Raw genomic sequence first — 21,417 nt, 5'->3', positions numbered from 1 at the left:
CGAAAGAAATATGGAAACCTCAATGTCTTCTATTAAGCCATACATTTTTGCAAGATATAAAATAATGCCCTTCTTTTCACTCAATTCTTTTGTTTTGAAAAAATATAATTATTTGCTATAAGAATATTTTATGTTGTTGTGCAATGGGTTTATTAATGAACTGATAGATTTTTTTTTTTTTTAACACGGAGTCTCACTCTATTGTCCAGGCTGGAGTCCAGTGGCACAATCTCAGCTCACTGCAACCTCCGCCTCCAAGGTTCGAGTGATTTTCCTGCCTCAGCCTCCTGAGTAGCTGGGATTACAGGCACCCACCACCACACCCAGCTACTTTTGTTGTTGTTGTTGTATTTTCTGTAGAGACAGGGTTTCACCACATTGGCCAGACTGGTCTCGAACTCCTGACCTTGTGATCTGCCTGCCTCAGCCTCCCAAAGTGCTGGGCTTACAGGCATGAGCCACCACTCCCGGCCTGGACTGATAGATGAATAAGCGTGTAGTTTTAAGTTTCTCAGCTATAATTAATTGTTAATGCAGCGTACATGGATAGATGTGGCCACATAAACAAGAGCTCTTTGGGAGCCTCAGTCATTTTTCAGAGCACGAGGCGAGTCCTGAGCCCACCTCGTTTGAGGATCCCTGTAATAAAGAGCAGCGCAGGGGTGAGCAGAAGGGGAGAGTGGCTTTGTCGCTGGCTGTTTGACCTTGAGCAAGCCGTTCGACCTCTGGCCTCATCTGCCAAGGGAAGATGCTTTGATGCTGCGCAGATGAGTCCCAAGTCCCCCTCCACCTTTTTATTTTTTTGAGACAGAGTCTTGCCATGCCACCCAGGCTGGAGTATAGTGGCATGATCTCAGCTCACTGCAACCTCCGCTCCAGGGTTCAAGTGATTCTCCTGCCTCAGCCTCCCGAGTAGCTGCGATTACAGGCGTATGTCACCACACCCGACTAATTTTTGCCTTTTTAGTAGAGACGGAGTTTCACCGTGTTGGCCAGGCTAGTCTCGAACTCCTGACCTCAGGTCATTCACCCACCTCAGCCTCCCAAAGTGCTGGGATTACAGGTGTGAGCCACCATGCCCGGCCTCCCCTCCACCTTTAACCACCTCTATCTCTTGGTTCTTTCCCAGCAGAGGCAGAAACTAGGAGTTCGAAAGGCCCAAGAGGCCCCGTCCAAAAGCCTAGCTCCATGGAGCACACCACGAGAATGCCACAGCACAGATCTGCTGGCTAAAAATAACCACCTGAGACCTGGGGTCAGAGCGCTCCTCCCAGAGCCCGGAGGAGAGGGGTGATGTCAGCACCCCAGAGCCAGCACCATTGCTGGGCACACAGGTTTGTGGGGGACTGCTCAGGAATCTGCCATCCTTCTATGCCTCCAGAAATGTCACCTCTAATCCCTGCCTGAGCCCAGAGTGTCTGCCTGTCTGTGTGCCTGTCCGTGTGCATGTGTGTGTATGCGTGTGTGCACCACACTCCATCAAATGCAAGAAGTAATCCGATCTAGGCTCTGACGTCCTTTCAGGGAAGACTTACAGAGAAACAAAGTTCTGAGCCCTGTGTTTCAGGAAGTCACCCCCATGTTGTGGCTTCAGCAAGCAGAAACTCAAAGGAGCAGGTGGGGATACAAGACCCGGCAGTGACAGTGCCCTTCCCGCCTCCTGCCCAGAGGTCCTCCTGCCTGTCCCTTCCAGAGCCCACGCACACTCTCCTCTGTGGGGCTATTGAAAACCTACTCTGAAACTGTTATAAATAATCATAAACAAACACGAGTTATTTCTGAAACAGTCCCAGGAAGAGCCAAGGTTGTTCTTCAAGTCCTGGGAAAAATAGAAATGCGGGTATGGTTTATTTTTCCTTTGCCCAAAGCAGAATCCTTGGTCATCACATCTAATTTTAGTTTTCTGTTTTTATATTTCATCTTATTATTGTGTAGCCTAGGAAAAGAGAGAAGAAAGGGGAGGGAGAGAGACTGGGAAAGAATGAGGAGAGAGAGAGAATGAGCATGAAGGGAAGAGGGGAGGAAGAGTCTGTTCTTCAACGCCTGCTCCCGTGATAGCCTTTGGAAAAACAGTCTAGTTTTCAAGATGTCCTTGGACCTGCTAGATGTGAATTTTAAAGACTCAAGATGGTGGGTGAGCCACAGAGAAATGTTATAAACTTCCAAATCCCCTGAAATTCAGATAATAAGTGGAAATATAGGCAGGTTAAAAAAAGAGAGAGACAGAGAGAGGCCACGATGAAGCCTACAGCTCACCCAAGGCATCAGAAAAGGACTTTGCAGTGAGCAAGGAGGGTCTGGAATTGACATGCTTCAGGGCCAGCCATGGTGACAGATGTATTTAATCCTGGAGCTTTGGGAGGCCAAGGTAGGCAGATCACTCAGGCTAGGATTTTAAGACAAGCCTGAGCACCATAGCAAGGCTGCATCCCTACAAAAAATACAAAACTTAGCCAGGCATGGTGGCGTGAGCCTGTAGTCCCAGCTACACAGGAGGCTGAGGCAGGAGGATCCCTGGAGCCCAGAATTTGGAGGCTGCAGTGAGCTAGGATCATACTACTGAACTACAGCCTGAGTGGATTCTATCTCCTAAAAAATGCAAAAGCTTTCAAAAGAGCACCTGGACATTGGAAATGCCTCTGTTTCCCACATGCTGCTATGGGGAGAACAAGCAATAGACACCCCCGATAAATCCCCAGCAGTGAGCTGCACTCGGGGTCGGCCAACTCTGACTGCTTCCTCCCTTGGCTATAACCAATTCAGCATGTTTAACAAGTCACTGCTGAGATGCCAGACAGTGCTCAGGACTGGGTCCATGTGCTGGGGCTGACAAAGCCATCCTTCCTCTCGGGAAACACTAGTGAAGCAGAGTTCTGCCCTGGGACTCCAGAGGGGAACCCCTCCAGCTGACATACCCCTGACCAGGCCCTCACTGGCCAGGACAGGACCCAGGGGTCCTAACACCAGCCAGACCTTGCACCCCCTGCCCTTGACGCTGGTCTGGAATCCTCGAAGCAGCCACAGGAGCTCCAGAACCCCCTCATTTGTTCCTAATCTGCCCTCTCCAGACCCCATCTTCACCCAGTTTAGAACATGTGGCTCTCTCCCTTAACTACAGTCAGCTGCTGGCACTGTGTGGATTTGATGCTGGCTTTTGGCCTACCTGGTGTCAGCTTTTCCCAGAAGATCGCACTGGACTTGAGTTCCATTTCTCAATGCACGCTGCTAATTCAACCCTGGTCAAATGAGCGCTCAACACCATGCCCACCCTGGAAGAATGCGGTGGGCACATCAGCACTCTGCCTTAAGCTCCAACATGCTATTCCTGCTGCAGCCTCAACACAGGCACGGGGCGGGCAAGTGGCCCACCTGACCAGGGGCCCACAGGAAGTCCATCACCCTCCCGGGCCCACCTGACCAGGAGCCCACAGGAAGTCCGTCACCCTCCCGGGCCCACCTGACCAGGGGCCCACAGGAAGTCCGTCACCCTCCCGGGCCCACCTGACCAGGGGCCCACAGGAAGTCCGTCACCCTCCCGGGCCCACCTGACCAGGGGCCCACAGGAAGTCCGTCACCCTCCCGGCCTCACCTGACCAGGGGTCCACAGGACGTCCGTCACCTTCCCGGGCCCACCTGACCAGGGGCCCACAGGAAGTCCGTCACCCTCCCGGGCCCACCTGACCAGGGGCCCACAGGAAGTCCGTCACCCTCCCGGCCTCACCTGACCAGGGGCCCACAGGAAGTCCGTCACCCTCCCGGGCCCACCTGACCAGGGGCCCACAGGAAGTCCGTCACCCTCCCGGCCCCACCTGACCAGGGGCCCACAGGAAGTCCGTCATCCTCCCGGCCCCACCTGACCAGGGGCCCATAGGAAGTCCACCCTCTCATGTCCACCTGAGGAGGCATCCACAGGAAGTCCGTCACCCTCCCGTGTGCACCTGAAGAGGGGCCCACAGGAAATCCGTCACTCTCCCGGCCCCACCTGAGGAGGCATCCACAGGAAGTCCATCACCCTCCCGGCCCCACCTGACCAGGGTCCCACAGGAAGTCCATCACCCTCCTACCCCACCTGACCAGGGGCCCACAGGAAGTCCGTCACCCTCCCGGCCTCACCTGACCAGGGGCCCACAGGAAGTCCGTCACCCTCCCGGGCCCACCTGACCCGGGGGTCCACAGGACGTCCGTCACCTTCCCGGGCCCACCTAACCAGGGGCCCACAGGAAGTCCGTCACCCTCCCGGCCCCACCTGACCAGGGGCCCACAGGAAGTCCGTCACCCTCCCGGCCCCACCTGACCAGGGGCCCACAGGAAGTCCGTCACCCTCCCGGCCCCACCTGACCAGGGGCCCACAGGAAGTCCGTCACCCTCCCGGCCCCACCTGACCAGGGGCCCACAGGAAGTCCGTCACCCTCCCGGCCCCACCTGACCAGGGGCCCACAGGAAGTCCGTCACCCTCCCGGCCGCACCTGACCAGGGGCCCACAGGACGTCCGTCACCCTCCCGGCCGCACCTGACCAGGGGCCCACAGGACGTCCGTCACCCTCCCGGCCCCACCTGACCAGGGGCCCACAGGAAGTCCGTCACCCTCCCGGCCCCACCTGACCAGGGGCCCACAGGAAGTCCGTCACCCTCCCGGCCCCACCTGACCAGGGGTCCACAGGAAGTCCGTCACCCTCCCGGGCCCACCTGAGGAGGCGCCCACAGGAAGTCCGTCACCCTCCCGGGCCCACCTGAGGAGGCGCCCACAGGAAGTCCGTCACCCTCCCGGGCCCACCTGAGGAGGCGCCCACAGGAAGTCCGTCACCCTCCCGGGCCCACCTGAGGAGGCGCCCACAGGAAATCCATCACCCTGGCAGGTGCTCTTAGTATCTGGGCGTAGTCCTAACATCTGCAAGCATCCTCAGGAAAAAAATTTTAAAAGAGGCTCAAGGAAGGGGAAAAGCCATTTTGTTCCTTATCCAAAGCCTTTCTCCAGAGCTGGTCTCATGAACGACACGGCCCTAGTCACAGCTAAGGCGAAAGGCTAAGTCACCAAGACTGTGGCGACCGCACGCTCACACCAACAGTGTCACAACAAGATCCTCCTCACACTTGTAATCCCAGCACTCTGGGAGGCCAAGGCAGGAGGATTCTTGAGGCCAGGAGTTTGTGACCTGCCTAGGCAACACAGTGAGTCCTCATCGCTATTTTAAAATAAATATTTTTTTTAAAGCTCCATCTTACCTGTCAGCGTGGCCAGCCCTTACACTCCCAAAAGGACTCTGAGGCCCCTGCCTGACTTGACCTCAATTCCTATTAATTTTTTCTCCCCTTGCACAAAATAGGATGAAAGGTAAAGACCCTCCTCCTGAATTAATGGTGTGAGAAACTATTTAAAAACAACCATTTCATGGCTTTCACAATCTGTATGTTGCCTTAGAACTGTTTTGAGAAGCACAGGAGCTTTCCCAACCTAGTGAACAGCAGACTCGAAGACCCCTGGCAGACTTCCCTGTTGAAGACCCGCACCTCAGAAGACATGGCTTTTCTTTTCTAAATCACTGGGTCAAGAATGTGGTTAGGTTAAAACAAAACAAGAACCAAAACCAAAAAGCAGCAAGCCTTCCCGAGTGTCATAGTCAGTTCAGGCTGCTATGAAAAGAACTGTTGACTGGGTGACCTATAAACAACAGCCATGTTTCTTCTCTGAGTTCTGCAGGCTGGCAGTTCTGAGACCAGGTGCCCACACCATTGGGTTCTGCTGTGGGCTGGCTTCCTGGTTGAAGATGGGCAGGCTTCCCACTGTGTCCTCACATGGAGGAGATATATCATCTCTCCGGTATCTGTTTCATGAGGGCGTTAATCCCATTCGTAAGGGCTCCACCCTCATGACCTTTTCACCTTCCAAAGGTCCCACCCCCTAACGCCATCTTCATGAGGGTGAGGATTTCAACCTGGGAATCTGAGGGAGACACAAACTCTCCATTCCTATCACCAGGAAAGCATTCACGAGTGTAACAGAGTGCTGGGGACCCTGAGAAGTCACACATCCTCCATTGGCTTCTGGGGCCACCAGGACGGGGGACTTCCCCCACCTTTGCGCAGCCTGCAGGCTGGGGACAAGTGGTCGGAGTTCTACACCACATGGTGGGGACCAGCTCTGGAGACAGCCTTGGTCTCTCTGGTTTTGCACTGAAGTTGCCTCTTAAGCTCGTCCCTTTTCTTTTCCTGCCATCCTCCCGGGGAGCTGCCTGTGGGATCCACACACTGGGAACATTGCTTGGGTATTAGATCCCTCCAAAGAGGTGGGACAAACATCACGAGCAAAAGACCCGAACACAAAAGGGTGCACAGTGTCCGCTGCCAGTGTGTGAAGTCCAAGGACAGCCAAAGCCAGCCTTGCTGCTGGGAGCCGGAGGGCGGCCACCCAGGCAGGGGTGGGGAGAGGGCCTGGGGTGCTGTTGGGGCGCGGCTTCACAGTGGGCTCCATTTATAAAACTTCAACTGGCTGAACACTCACAGCATGTGCACTTTCCTGTAAGCATAGTTGAGAAGTTAGAGAGAGAGGAGACACCAGCATAACCACACCATTGTTCAGATTCCTGGAGACGCCAAGGCTGGTTTGTCTTCTACGGGGAGTGGTTCCCTTCCCATCCTCTGATAAGCAATAATGATGTTTCCTTTCTCCAGTAAGGAGTGTGTCCTTGGACATCAGGAAGAGAAGGGAATCCTCCCTTCTCACTCCTCCAACTTCAGTCCCAGAAGGGAGCTGTGCAGCGCGGTCCTCTGACTCCAGGAGGCCGTGCTGATGCACGATGCACTCTCAATGTCATTAGCCAGGGCAGGATCCCAGGCGGAAGCCACCCCTGGTGCTGCATGGAAAACAGCAAGTGCGGCCCACACGCAGTCCCTGCCTGGGCTCCCCACCCGGCTTGGTTAGACTCCACTAACCCCAAGGTCTCCACAAGCTTCATTGCAGGATTCTTTCTAGGAAGGCCTGGAAGGTAAGGTGGAAACTGAGGCACAAGGGTTTGGCCAGGTGCGATGGTGCATGCCTGTAGTCCCAGTCATTTGGGAGGCTGAGGCTGAGGTGGGAGGATGGCTTGAGCCAGGGAGGTCAAGGCTACAGAGAGCTGAGATGGCACCAGGGTGCTCCAGCTTGGCCAGCAGAGCTAGAGGACCGTGGCATGATCGGGGCTTTGTGCATTGACTCTGTCACCAAAATCATAATCATAATCATAATAAATAAGTTCTGGCCCAGCAAAAGGAGTGGGTTGGAGAAATAGTTGTGGTAGGGAAGAGGCTTTCCTGAAAAAGCCACCTTTTCTTTGAAAAAGAAATGGTGGCTCTGGAAGGACCCCCTCTGGAGGCAAACTTGAGTCCAAATACACTCTTGAGGACGCAGCAAGTCTACAGAAAACAAAAGAGGGTTGCAGGCTCGGGGCCAGCTCCACACAGGTCCTGGGGGCTGGGATCCCACCAGTGTGGGATCTAAGAAATATTCCTGCAGCGGTTGATTTTCAGAATGCAGATGAAAATGCCACATTAATTTCCAGAGCAAGCACCAGCCAGACTGAGTTCCACTCCTCATGAGGCCTAATAAGCAACAATTATGAATAACTTCACCTAAAATTAAATCCAGCTGCAAAACAAGCCCACGCAGTTACATAAGGCAGACCTAGCAGTAAAATGGGAAGACTGGGTTCCTGCCTTCAAAACAAAACCAAAACCATGATCCAGGAACGAGCATGGACCTGACCCTCTAAAGACCTTCTTCCTTCTCTTACTGCCCATTCTGGCTTTTTTGGGGGAGGAGGGATGGGGTCTCGCTCTGTGGCCCAGGCTGGAGTACAGTGGCACAATCTCAGCTCACTGTAACTTCCACCTCCTGGGTTTAAGCGATTCTCCTGCCTTAGCCTCCCAAGTAGCTGGGACTACAGGCATGTACCACCACGCCCAGCTAACTTTTGTATTTTTAGTAGAGATGGAGTTTCACCATGTTAACCAGGATGGTCTTGAACTCCTGACCTCAGATGATCTGCCTGCCTCAGCCTCCCAAAGTGCTGAGATTACAGGCATGAGTCACGACACCTGGCCTCTTCCTGCCTATTCTATGCATGCAATTTCCCCAGTGTAAGCCCTGATAACCTCAAAACACCTCCAAAAGACCTTACCCAGGTGAGTCTCCCTCCTCCTCCATGTGGACAAGGACACACATGGTCCAGGAGGTGCTGGCAGCCACTTTATCACCATGAGGCAAGCAGGGTGAGAACTAACCAGACCACAGGGAGCATCACTGATAACTGAACTGCAGCCTCATATGACCAAGAGCTTTGGAGAAAATCACCCCAGAGGCTTGCCCTTCCTTAGCATGTTTTAGATGTGGGAGCCGGCAAAGCCCCTGTTTATGGTAGTTGGATGTGGATGTTCTGTGACTGGACTGTGAAGCACTCTAGTAAAATCACCTTTAGAAACTCTTACTATTTCCATGGATTTCTGATGGCACAGGAAGTAGAGATGGTGTGCTTGCTGTGAAAGCACACCTTCCCCCAAACCAGATCACCACACCGAGTCCTCCCACAGCGACAAGCCAGGGCCACCAGAAAGGAGCCCCCAGAAGCCCATCAGAACAACCCAGAGTGTCCCCACAGCATCCCAAGACCTCTGTGCTCAGGCAGAAGGAGCAATGTTGTGAAGGAGATATTCCAGGAAGATCGCCCAGCAGCGTTTACTACGCAGAAGCCATTGAGAATCAGAGCCATCGGCCAGGAGGCAGGAACAGTGAGTGAGTGGATGAGGAAGGCCCCATGGAGGCCAAGGAAGGGGAAGGCACCCGAGAGGCACTTCAAGGAGGAAGTCCTGGCAGCACTAGGGCAAAGGGGACAGGTCAGCCATGGCCACAGAAGAGGGTGAAACCAAAAGGCACTCATGCTGGGAAGATGCATCAGCAACGGGGATGCCCGCAAGCTTAAAATTCACAGAGACGTATTTTGGTCTTAGATCATTTGCAGTTTTGTTAAGTTTGTTTTGTTTTGCTTGGTAGCAGGGGCAGGGAGGGGGAGGTCGCATTCGAGTTGTAAGTGGGAAGACTTATGGGACCAAGAGCCTGAGAAATTCCTTCTCTGCTCAAGGCAGCACGGATAGAGGAGAAAGAATTCCCATGCTTCCCTCTCAAACCCCAGCCAGCTGTGAGGGCAGATGTCGCCAGTGCCGGCTGCTGGCAATACCACTTGGCTCCTTACATGGTAAATGCTGCTAAGAAGGTCCCTGTTTTCCAGGAGATGTTTTAAAATAAACGCAGTGGCCATTTCCCTCAGCATGAGATGAATTGTCAAGCAGCTGACATTTATTAGGAAACTAAAGGCAAAAAGTATCACAAACAAATGACACCATTTGATGAGGAGGAAACTGAGGCCCAGGAAGGCCAGTGGCAGAGCTGGGCCTCGACTCAGATCTCCTGGGTCCCCCACAAGGGCCAGGTGCCCAGCTGCCCCTGCCATCCCGGCACCATTATCACATACACTACCCAGCCCATCACTCTGGAAAGAATTACTTGTCCATTCTGACTCTGGCCCACTACCTGCAGGACTTAAGAAACTGGGAAAGCAAAGAGTGGAAAACCAGCAAGTCCTCTTCTTTCCCAGCTTTGTTCTGTGTCTGAGGAAGTGGAGCCCTCTCCCTGCTAGATATGAACAAGGATGTGTGTGGCCTAGAAGTTGCTGGCAGCCACTTTAGCACCATGAGGGAAGCAGTTTGAGGATTCACCTGACCCATGGGGAGAACCACAGATAACTTGACCTGCACCTTTGCAAGAGTGAGAATGTTGGAAAAAGTCAATTCAAACACTTGCCCTCCTCAGGAGTCAGTTCTTAGAGCTGCCGAGGAGATAGCAGGATCACGGTGAAAAATGACTCGGGTCTCAGACCCAGAACATTCTACTGGCTGCCTCCAGGGCTCAGCAGGGGGCTGGGAAGGGTTCCCATCTTCCAAGTGTGTGGAGTGTGCTCTGGGTCACTCAGAACCTCCCTCTCCTCTTCTGTGTTAGTGGGTCTCGTCCAGCACCTCTGCACTGCCAGCTCCCTTAGTGCCCCCTCCAGCCCAGAAACTGCTGGGCTCACTGACTGAGATATGTGACCCCTAAGGAGCTGTCAGGACTGTTCAAGGCTCACAATTCCTTTCTCACTAAGCCCTGGCGAGCGCGAGCTCCGGGGCATGGCCATCAGCACTCTGCAACGTCCTGGAGCTGGGTGGGCGAGCACGCAGTCATGAGCACCACACACGTCCTTATTTTGCAGCTCAGGAATCCAAAGCCAAGAACACGACGGTGAAGACAGCCCAAGAAGGCTTTTCAGTGCACTTAACGTCTGACATTTCTCATGCACCCACTCAGTGGGATGCTGCGTCATATCTGAGCCTCACATTTTCTTCTGGGAAGACATGCACGCTGCCCGACGCTTACCATTCACCTCCAGACAGGCAGAGGAGGGAAGGCGGCAAGGCAGGTGCTTCTTTCAAAAAAAAAAAAAAAAAGAAAGAGAGAGAGAAAGAAAGAAAGAAAAAGAAAGAAAGGAGAAGAGAAGAGGAGGGAAAGAAGGGAAGGGAAGGGGAAGGGGGAAAAGAAAAGTAAAGAAAAGAAAAGAAAGAAAAAGACATGGCCCAGGAAGAAAAAACCAGCAAGTCAACTCTAAATAGTGAATCCATGGCATAGCCGGGAAAAAGTGCGACTTGTCTCTGCCAGATGGCCATCTGCTGCCCATCTCCAGAGGCCACACGGTTGGCCCTCCCCTGCCCGCCCCTCACTCTCTGACAACAGCTGGTAGTGGTAGCCACTCACCACTCTGACAGCCTCTCGGCAGCCGGCTGCACCCTGGCTTTAAAGGTAGAGCCTGAGTTACGCCTCCTGAATTTGTTACACATCACGACACTGTCACCACGCTCTCTTTTGACCTAAAGAAACCTGCACTGGGTGACCTCCAAAAAGCCATCTGCCTTTGAGTTTCTATGTTAGGCAGCAGGGCTGGGAGAACTGTAATATCAACCCCTTCTCTCTTCTGAGGCCGTTTGGTTTTGGTCCTTGGAAACATTATTTGTAAAAGAATTTAAAATGCACTCACTCTGGGGAAACGCTCAGGGTCAGGAAAACTCCAACAGGGCGGGAGGGAAGCTGAGATCCTGGGGCTGGCACCAGCTGCCTTGCTTCTTTCTGCACCCCAGCACCCAGCACAGGCCTGGCACACAGCAGGGAGGGCTGGCTGGGTGCTTCCTAAGTGAGTGGTTATTCTGGAAATGGGTATAAGCAACGTGCCAGCCAAACAGATTGACTGCAGCCTCTGGGTGCTGAGGCTTGGCTCACGGTCTCAAAGGTGTCCATTGAGTGGAATATTTGTAGACTTACATATTCTTTATATCTGCTCTCCAGGGCAGGGCTGCCAGGTGACCAGAGTTTTCATTCTTGGTCACTTGAGCACCAAAGTAGAGAAAATGGACAACAGTGAATGTTATCAATACCTCGTTTCACGCTTTCACATCCCAGGCTCTGCAGGACCAGTGAGCGAGAGGAACCACCCACATACCTGGCAATGCCAGCCTGGGGTTGGTGTGCCCTGTCTGTAGTGCCTGCACATGGTACGTGTGAGTCTATGAGTGCGTGCCTAATGCAAGTTTCAGGAAGGCGACTGCTGAGCCATCAAGAATGGATGACTCACCTCTCCGCACCAACCTCGCCAGCATGCCGACCTGTGTGGCGCTGTCCAGAGCCCAGGGCTCAGCATGAATGAGGAACGCATGTACCTGAAGGCAGCTTCCCATGCCAGCCCTTCCTACCCCAGCCTCTACTGCCTTTCACCCACTGCGAAGAGAAACCTGCTGTCTCTGGCTAATTCCCCCTCTCTTGAACTTCTTTTATCTATTTATTTATTTATTTATTTATTTATTTATTTATTTATTTTGAGATGGAGTCTTGCCCTGTCGCCCAGGCTGGAGCGCAGTGGTGTGATCTTGGCTCACTGCAACCTCTGCCTCCCAGATTTAAGCGATTCTCCTGCCTCAGCTTCCCGAGTAGCTGGGACTACAGGCGCCTGCCACTTTGCCTGGCAAATTTTTACTTTTAGTAGAGACAGGGTTTCACCATATTAGCCAGGATGGTCTCAATCTCCTGACCTCATGATCCACCCGCCTTGGCCTCCCAAAGTGCAGAGATTACAGGTGTGAGCCACCACGCCCAGCCTCTCTTGACCTTCTTAAGCAAACCTCCAGGAAAGACTGCTGAAGGAGACCCGTGAGAGGCAAGTGTCTTCCACCCTCACCAACCGGATCGCCCGTGCCCTTCCCATCTCTGCTTCCCCACCCTGCGGGCTCCCTGCAGGCCACCTCTCTGTCCCCCTCCTCCTCCTCTGCTATGATTTCCTGCCCCTCATTCATCATTCACTGGACAGCTTGAGCAGCCATCTTGTCTAGGTTTCAAGGCACTGAGGATGAAAAAGGAGAGTCGGGCATTGTCCCTGCCCTCAAGGTGAAAGCTGGGGCTCAGCTGCAAGAAAAGAACTTGCTTTCAAATGACATCAAAAGTTGAAGGGGTGGCCAGGCATGGTGGTTCATGCCTGTAAATCCCAGCACTTTGGGAGGCCAAGGTGGGAGGATCGCTTGAGCCCAAGAATTCAAGACCAGCCTGGACAACATGGCAAAACCTCATCTTTACAAAAAATATCAAAAAAAAAAAAAAAAAAAAAGCCAGGCCTAGTGTCACCTGCCTGTAGTCTCAGCGGCTTGGAAGGCTAAGGTGGGAGGATCACCTGAGCCTGGGAGATCGAGGCTGCAGTGAGCTGGATCATACCACTGCACTCAGCCTAGGCTACACAGCAAGACCCTATCTCAAGAAAAAAAAAAAAGAAAGTTACAGGGGAGGGGACAGAAAAACTGCATAGAAGCTGAGTGCATGTCCACTGCTTTTGCCTGTAAGCAGCCTAAGGAGTTGGCCGATTAAGAGAAATCTTTACTGCTTTGGGTCTCACTTGAAAACCTGCTATCTTAAAAGTATGTCTGTGGCCAGGCGCAGTGGCTCACACCTATAATCCCAGGACTTTGGGAGGCTGAGGCGGGCAGATCACCTGAGGTCAGAAGTTTGAGACCAGCCTGAACAACATGGTGAAAACCTGTCTCTACTAAAAACACAAAAGCTAGCTGGGCATGGTGGTGGGTGCCTATAATCCCAGCTACTCGGGAGGCTGAGGCAGGAGAATTGCTTGAACCCAGAAGGCAGAGGTTACAGTGAGCCGAGATGGTGCCACTGCACTCCAGCCTGGCGACAGAGCGAGACTCAGTCTCAAAAACAACAAAAAAGAATGTCATGGAAGACGGACTCTGCAGTCCCCTCCAGTTCTCTGCTATACTCACCTTCTCCTCCTCCCTGCAAGCAAACAAAAGGAAAGATGCAGGTGCATAAGGACGGGCACGAGTCTCCAGTCCCCGCTGTGACCACAGGGTTTCCTCCTCCGCAGTTCTACTCTAGCCAACCCCAGGCTCTGTGTTGCACCGAAGGCAGTGGGTGAAGAAGTGCTGGCCTCTCCAGTCTAAGCGCCTGGATAGAGGAAAACAGAGGTCTCAGGTCCCTTCTGCGCCAGGGGCACAAGGCTCTCCCTCCCGAGGCAGGAAGCATCCACTCCCATAGCCAGCAGGTCTTTCTTCCAGAAACCTTGCTCATCACAGGCAAATTCATCCACCCTGAAGCTGCAGGTCATCGTGGGAGCAGGGAGGAGATTCATATGGCCTTCTAGCTAAAGCTTTGGGACCACTTTGTGAAAGGTTTTTCAGGAAATCGAGGTCTGCTGGGAACCAGGAACCTGGCTGTCTTTAGCTATGCATGCTGGCCTTGACTGTCATGGAACAGTCCAGAAATGCACTGTCCGGATCCACCCTAGGGCCAGTATTTCGGTTAGGTATGTTTTGCACCATCTCATCAATAACCCTGTGGTTTCCAAATGCCTCCTCCCTGCCCCTGTTCCGCTAGGGCCCTTTGCCTGGGGCTAAACACTGGGAATTAGAACAGAGGAGGACTTTTCCAAGGGAGCAGCCACTGCGTCTTTCTCCAGAGAGCCACCACCTGCGTTTTAGCTGCTCATCCCAGCTAAGGGCACCCGCCAGCTTCTGGCTGCTAAGATTCCTCCAGTTTCTTCGGATGGTCAGCCGGGGAAATACCAATGTCTTCCAACTATCTAAGACCACAGAGCGCCATCATGAACAGAGGCACTGCGAAACTGGTGTCTTTCCCCCACCAGCCTGGGAAGCAAGGAGAATGATTAACAGACACTCTAATTAGGGCATGGTAGAGCCTGACAGGATCGAGGACAGGTTTTGGTTTCCTTGGGTCAGAATTGCTGCTTTCACTGTGTCCACAGAGAATAAAGTGCTGGAATTTCACAGATCTCAGATTTCATCACCGAAGCTGAGATTTACCCCATGCTTTCCTGTAGTAACCAAACTCAAGCTATGGCCTCTTAACTAAGTTAACAGATACATCCCATCCTTAACCAAGATTTGGAAGGGACCCTAATTAGCCATTCATTTTCATCCTTCTTGGTTGTGGTGTTTTAGCCCTTCCTTCCTTCCTTCCTTCCTTCCTTCCTTCCTTCCTTCCTTCCCTCCCTCCCTTCTTCCTTTTCTTTCCTTTCTTTTCTTCTTTCTTTACTTTCTGTTCTTTCTTTCTGATGGACTTTCACTCCGTCGCCCAGGCTGGAGTGCAGTGACGCGTTCTTGGCTCACCGCAACCTCCGCCTCCTGGGTTCAAGCAATTCTCCTGCCTCAGCCTCCCGAGTATCTGGGATTACAGGCGCCCACCACCACACCCAGCTAATTTTTGTATTTTTAGTAGAGACAGGGTTTCACCATGTTGCCAAGGCTGGTCTCAAACTCCTGACCTCAGATAATCCGCCCACCTTTGCTCCCCAAAATGCTTGGATTACAGCCGTGAGCCACCGTGCCCTGCCCTCCCTCCCTCCCTCCCTTCCTTACTTTCATTTTTTAGCCCAAATATTCATTTTGTTTTCCAAAGTATTCAGATGAGTAAGTTAGTAAACCATTTGATCACTTTTTCTAGTGTCATTCAATGATCACAGTGAGCAGGTTAAAGCCAGATTCTAACTTAAATCACAGAGGTTCTTAAAATAGGCCTGCTTTTCTCAGAAACATGAACATATTCACTAGAAAGCCACCGTTCAGTTCCTGTACAGGTCTTGTCGCACTGGCGCAGGAGGACATCTAAGCCTAACCCAAAGCTTTAGGAAGAGGCAGCTCCCGGGGAGGATGCTGAGAAGCTTCCAGAGAGCGAAGCATGAGCACAGCGGGACCCACAGACCCAGCATCGGAGCGGAGCTCAGTAAATCAGCATTTAGTCCATGCTGACCACAGGCCACTCCTGTGCTAAGCAAGTTTATACTTTACCGAATTATCCCAATGGCCTCTGGAATATTTTTATCTCTGTATCCAAACCCATGCATTCAGAGGCTGTGACTTTTGCAGGGCCACACTCAGAGGCCCAGCCTGCCCAGCCTGCCTCTCTGGTGTCCAGGCTTGGACTCTTAACCACTGGAGTCCTGGGTTTGGCACTAACTCCCGGGCTCAGGGACTGGTGATAAGTTTCTTTTCTTCTACGGCTTCAGCCTCCGTGTTTTGCAGTGTCGACCATTCGCTCAGGGAGCATCTGTGGTCTGTGCCTGGCACCACACTTGGGTAACCAATGCGCCATGCTATGAGCAGACCCCGGGTTGTTACGGAGATTAAGTGAGCTGATGTCAGGGGTCACTGGGCACAGCATCTGCCCATAGTTGGCACCGTGGATGGGAGCTAGCTATCACAGCAGCTCTGTAAGGCCTCCCGGGACCCCTGGACTCTTCTTCTGCACCAACTCCAGGACCTCATCTTGCGCCTATCATAAGCACAACTCTGTCCCCTGCTTGCTAAGGCCTGGCTCTGACGCACCTTGTATCAATGGCCAGTGTCTGGCAAAGGGCTTGTGGCATAGAAGAGGCTCCAACATGTGGGTGGTCACCCCCACCAACTGCCGTCAACCCCCAGCCAGTGCCATCAACCCCCCAAGTGCCGTCCACCCACAACACAGGGCTCCCTCTCTTGCCAAAGCAAATTGAGACAGCCCCTCGGTACAGAATGAAACGGTTCTTCTTGAATAACTACATGTTTCCTCAGTCATTTTTGTCCTGGAGAGTCAAGTGTTTTTAAGGACCCCTGAAACTTGAGGACACTCTGGCATCACCCACTGTCGGGAGGATTTTCTGGTGATTGTCAGTGAGCAAACTTTAGGGCCAACTCCGATTAGGAAAATCAGCCAAGTGTGAGTTTCCTTAGAGTTACGACTGGGCAGAAACCCCCAGCCCTTGGTCCCTAGGGAAGCAGGGCGGCGAGTAATGAGATCATGTCTGCAGAGGCCCCCAGCCCCTTGGAAGAAGATTCCGCTGTAATTTCTTAGAAAAAGCCAACTCCTTCCAGCCCCTTCTGCTCACACCATCTCAGTTTTCCTGTCTGGCTGCAGCCACCACCAGCAGCTGCGGGTCTCGCCAAATTTCCACTTCCTTGCCCTCTGGTCTTCTCATGCTGGTGCGGCCCTCCCCTCCCGACCACAAGAGCCAAGTTTAAATTGTGTGGTCCCACCAATCATTCAATCCTGCAGACGCTGTGTTAAGGGTGTCTGGGGATCTGGGGAAAGAGCATGTTCTGTGTTTTGTTTCTGTGCATTCCCTCACTCTGTCTGGATATGGGCATGGTGGGGAGAGGGAAGGGAGGCTTTCTTCGCAGGGGACGATTACCAACTGGGGAGCACAGTGATCTGGGCTTTGGGGGCCTCTGTCGGCCCTCAGCAATCTGGGCTTTGGGGGCCTCTGTCGGCCCTCAGCGATCTGGGCTTTGGGGGCCTCTGTCGGCCCTCAGTGATCTGGGCTTTGGGGGCTTCTGTCGGTCCTCAGTGATCTGGGGGTCTCTGTTGGCCCTCGGTGTGGTTTCTTTTATTGGCCTTCACTGGCGTTCCCCTCAGTGCACTAAGATGGACCTGAGTGAGGAAGCCCTATGACCCTCTAAACAACTTGGCCCGGAACACTGTGGGACAGGGTTCCAATCCCGCCCCTCGTGCTGATTTTCTTGGTGATGGTTGACAAATCCCTTCTCATCTCTAGTTCTGATTCCCTCATCTTGGAGGTGCTCATCCCTGCCTGGGAATGCGAAGACGCTTCATTGGGGCCGCTGCCCTTAGGAGCATCTGGAGCAGGTGGACCAGAGTGGACGTGTCAGTCACAAAGGCAGTGAAGCACCGCAGATGTGGCAGAGGAGAGGAGGGCTGGCTGGCGAAGACAGGAGAGTGGCAGTTCCCAGGCGGAACAGCAGCAAGAGGGCCAGGAAAGATGAGCTAGACAGGTAAGTATAGCGGGCGAGCAGGTGAGCAGGTGGGCAGGTAAGCAGGTGGGCAGGTAGGCAGGTGGGCAGGGATGCAGGTGGGCAGGGGTGTGGGTGGGCAGGGATGCGGGCGAGCAGGTGAGCAGGTGGGCAGGTAGGCAGGTGGGCAGGTGGGCAGGGATACAGGTGGGCAGGGATGCAGGTGGGGAGGGATGTGGGTGGGCAGGGATGCGAGTGGGCAGGGATGCGGGAGGGGAGGGATGAGGGTGGGCAGGGATGCGGGTGGGCAGGGATGCGGGTGGGGAGGGATGCGGGTGGGGAGGGATGCGGGTGGGCAGGGATGCGGCTGGGCAGGGATGCGAGTGGGCAGGGATGCGGGTGGGCAGGTGGGCAGGGAAGCAGGCCCTTGAATACTATGCTAAGGAGTTTGGGTTTTACCTTGGAGACCAAGAGTTCTTAGCAGGTTATTGGTGGAGCCTGGCATAACCAGGGGCACAGATGCCACCAACTCATCTTGCAGAGCGCGTCTCAGAGATTCACAGCAAAGAGAGGACCCCCGGGGAACCCAGTGATGCTGAAATCTTCATACAGGGATATGCCTGGAGATCTCTAGAAGGGGCTGGAGCCAGAGGGACAATTTCCAAAAACTTTGCAGGGATCATTTCCAGATGCTGTGCTTTTGAGCAAAGTCCACACCCTGCATCCGTGCACCGACCACACCACTCTGCACAAGGATCTCAGCTCCTCGCCCAGACATCGCAGGCTGAGGCAGGCAGGGCTCCGCATCCCACTTGGAAGGCAAAGGCAATGTGCTTTAAAAGAGAGCAGAGGCTCTGCGGCCGCTCCTCCTTCCCTCGCTGAGAGGTGCGATGGGGTCGTGGTTAAAAGCGCGGGTTCAATCATCCAACATCTAGGTGGCAATCCCAGCTCTACCGTTGAGCCGCGTGTGCCCTTCTGTGCATGTCTCCATTTCTCCAGGCCTCTGTTTCCTCATTAGCAAACTCAGAATCAGTAATATCCCTCCCACAGAGCAATTCCACAGAATACACTTACTCACTACACCTGGAGAGAGAGCGGTAGGTGTGCTTCACTACACCTGGCTCGCTGGAAGACTACAGTAAAATGTGCTGTTATGATGATCTGTTTCTCCAGCGCTTTTCTTTTAAATTGTCTGAAAAACTGAATAATAACAACAGGCCTTTTAAGAATTTTGGAGGTAGTGGCTACAATGATCCTCAGGCTCCTGACGAGGAACCAAGCTTCAGATGGTTCATAACATCCTAGGATCTCACACCCTCCAAAAGGGCAAGGCTGGGGGGTGGAAAGACTTCTCATCACCAAGTACCGCAGGGAGAAAGCCAGCTCTGGACTGAGCCTTAAAAAGTGTGTCTTGGGCCGGGTGCAGTGGCTCACACCTGTAATCCCAGCACTCTGGGAGGCCGAGGCGAGTGGATCATGAGGTCAAGAGATCAAGACCATCCTGGTCAACATGGTGAAACCCCGTCTCTACTAAAACTATAAAAATTAGCCAGGTGTCATGGCACGCACCTGTAGTCCCAGCTACTTGGGAGGCTGAGACAGGAGAATCGCTAAAACCTGGTAGTAGGTGGAGGTTGCAGTAAGCCGAGATCGTACTGCTGCACTCCAGCCTGATGACAGTGAGACTTCATCTCAAAAAAAAAAAAAAAAAAAACAGGGCCCTAGAAGGCTCCCTGGACCAGGTCCTCATGGGCAGACTAAGGAAGCAGCTCCTGGCCAGGGTCATGCCCTCAGGGCCCTTGCTAGCCTGTGAAACCCCACGGCCCTGCGCGTTTCCTCCACAAGCTGTAAGAGGCATCAGTATGTCCTCTTCAGAGTGACAAATGACCCTCGACCCCGAGGCCCACCCAGGCACGGTCATCAGTGACAGCTGCAGCAGCTGTTCTGCTGGCCAGGGGTCAAGGCCCCAGGCAGCTTCTCTTTGTGGGGTGTAGCCTGATTGCACTGCAGCTCTGAGCTGCCCCAGGAGCGCCGTGTGCAGAGCCCGAGTCTATGTCAAGCCCATCTGTCAATCAGGAACAGCCCACCTCTCAATCTGCAGAAAGAGACCAGAACAGCGCAGGTGCCCACTCAGTGCTGAAGTGATGCATGAGTGAGGGAGGGAGGGAGGGAGGGAATGCATTAATCCTCCCACCTCTTCCCTCATAAGAGACACTCTCCAGGCAGCAACTGCCCGGCCTCATGGGCTTTTCCAGAACTGAGAAGAAAGGAGTTGCTCCATGTCAAGGACACACCTCCAAGTCCCACAGATCACCATAGCAGGCACCTGACCCATGCCAGACCCATCCTCCTGTAGGGAACACACCTGGCCCCCGTGTGGTCGGCAGCCACACCCCTGAGCCCTGGGGCAGCAGGGAGCAAGGTCTCCAAGCCCCAGCTCTGCTCTGATGGCTGGTCCTGGATAAGGACGCAGGGACCTGGAAAGAAAGGACAATCCCCTGCCGAAGGAAGCCGAGGGGCCGGGATTTGAGGTCACAGCCTGGAAGGAAAGAGCTGAACTGCAGAGGCCCCAACAGAAGAACAGGCGGAGTTAACAGGAAAAACCACAGTCAGACCTTCTGGGAGAGGCCGGGGTTGCCTGGAGGGCTGAGGCCGGGGAGGAGGGGCCCTGACGGCTGAAATGGCTGCCTGACAGTCTCCCTCAGACACCCACTTCCCCCCCATGCCCGCGCCATGTGGGAAGCCCTACTGGGGGCTCAACTTTCAGCCCTGCTTCAGGAATGGGGGGACAGTCCCCTCCCTCGTTGCCCCCGTTCTCACCCACACCCCCCAACAGACACCCCTTGCTGCAAGGCCAGGGGTGACCGCACCGCCCTGGACCCTTGCATCAGAGCCGTGGCACGGCCTTGTGTTCCGTGGTTTGGAAGTGAATCGTCTCTGGGTTTGTGTTGAGGCCAAGATACATGTTTTTCCTTTTCTCCCCTTTCCTTTTTAGTGCCTTGTTATGACTGGCTTTGGAGCCTGGCTTACGGGAGGCGGGGGCGTATGGAGAACGGGCAGGCTGTGGGGGAGGTGGCCAGGGTCCCAGGAGGGAGGTCTCGGGACACCTGCCTGGCCAAGGTCAAGGCTGTCGGGCAGGTGCTCATGGCCTCCAGATCAGGGAATCTGAGGATATCTCGCAGGCCACAGAGCCCCAGGATCCACAGGAGGAAGGCGGAGGGAGCCGCCCGGAGAGGGCTTTGGGCTTAGGTGGCTGATGAGTGTGTGCGATGGGGGAGGAGGGAGAAGTGAGGAGGCTGCCAGATGGCGGAGGAGGAACCCGGTCTCAGGAGAAACTCACTTTGGGTTCCAGCCTCGCTCTGAGCAGAGCGTCACCCTGCCCACCCCAGGCTGGCCCATTCTCCTTTGCTCGGGAAAACCAAAAGGCAGAATTTAGGCCCCGGCCTCCAGAGCCAGTGAGGACAAAAGACATGTCCCGAGCACCCCGCGCCAGCCCTGAGCTGAGAGGCCCCCAGCCAGCCCTTAGGGCCAAAAGCAACAGCAGGCAGGTGGGAGCTGCCAGGGTCTCGGGGCGCTGCAGAGTGTGCACCCCACCAGCCTTCCACAGCGACCCCGCCCCAGACCACACGGAAGACGGGGAAGTGCTGGTTCTGAAAAACGTTTACATTCTCGTCCCCAGGATTCCAAGATACTAAGACACCGGAACAAACAGACAGGAGGGCAAATACCCGTGGATGAAAGCGACTCGTTCCCTCAACACATTTCTACCAACCTGGAGCAGGACCCAGGCCTCTGCGCTCTCCGACAGCACCCAGCTAACTCCGCACCCCTGTTTGGGGCTGGGTGCCAAGGCACCAAGATGGTTACTGTAGGAGAAACCGCAGCAGGTGGAGACACTTTACGTAACAGGCGCCTGGTGAGGTGGTCCCTTGCCGGGGTCTGGACAAAGCCCCTGGGAGCTGTGGTTGCAGGGCTGTGCTTGCCCAACAGCCGGGTGGAATTCGGACTTCGGGCTCAGTCCTGCTGCCTTTTTTTCCTACCCACACTCAGCCATCCCTCCAGGCC

General features: G+C 54.0%; 1 long non-coding RNA gene across 1 annotated transcript in view; it reads right to left on the bottom strand.

Annotated features, from left to right (window-relative positions):
- Window positions 1-21,417, bottom strand: part of LOC120367622 (uncharacterized) — a 45,673-nt gene that overhangs the window by 20,849 nt on the left and 3,407 nt on the right. The window contains exon 3 of the long non-coding RNA XR_012518988.1: window positions 13,372-13,555. This is a non-coding gene — a long non-coding RNA (uncharacterized LOC120367622). The remainder of the gene's footprint in view (window positions 1-13,371; window positions 13,556-21,417) is intronic.

The sequence above is a fragment of the Saimiri boliviensis genome, chromosome 8 (assembly GCF_048565385.1).
Source record: "Saimiri boliviensis isolate mSaiBol1 chromosome 8, mSaiBol1.pri, whole genome shotgun sequence".
Taxonomy (NCBI): domain Eukaryota; kingdom Metazoa; phylum Chordata; class Mammalia; order Primates; family Cebidae; genus Saimiri; species Saimiri boliviensis.
The sequence above is the reverse complement of the archived record's forward strand: the minus strand, read 5'-3'. Positions and strand labels throughout refer to the sequence as shown.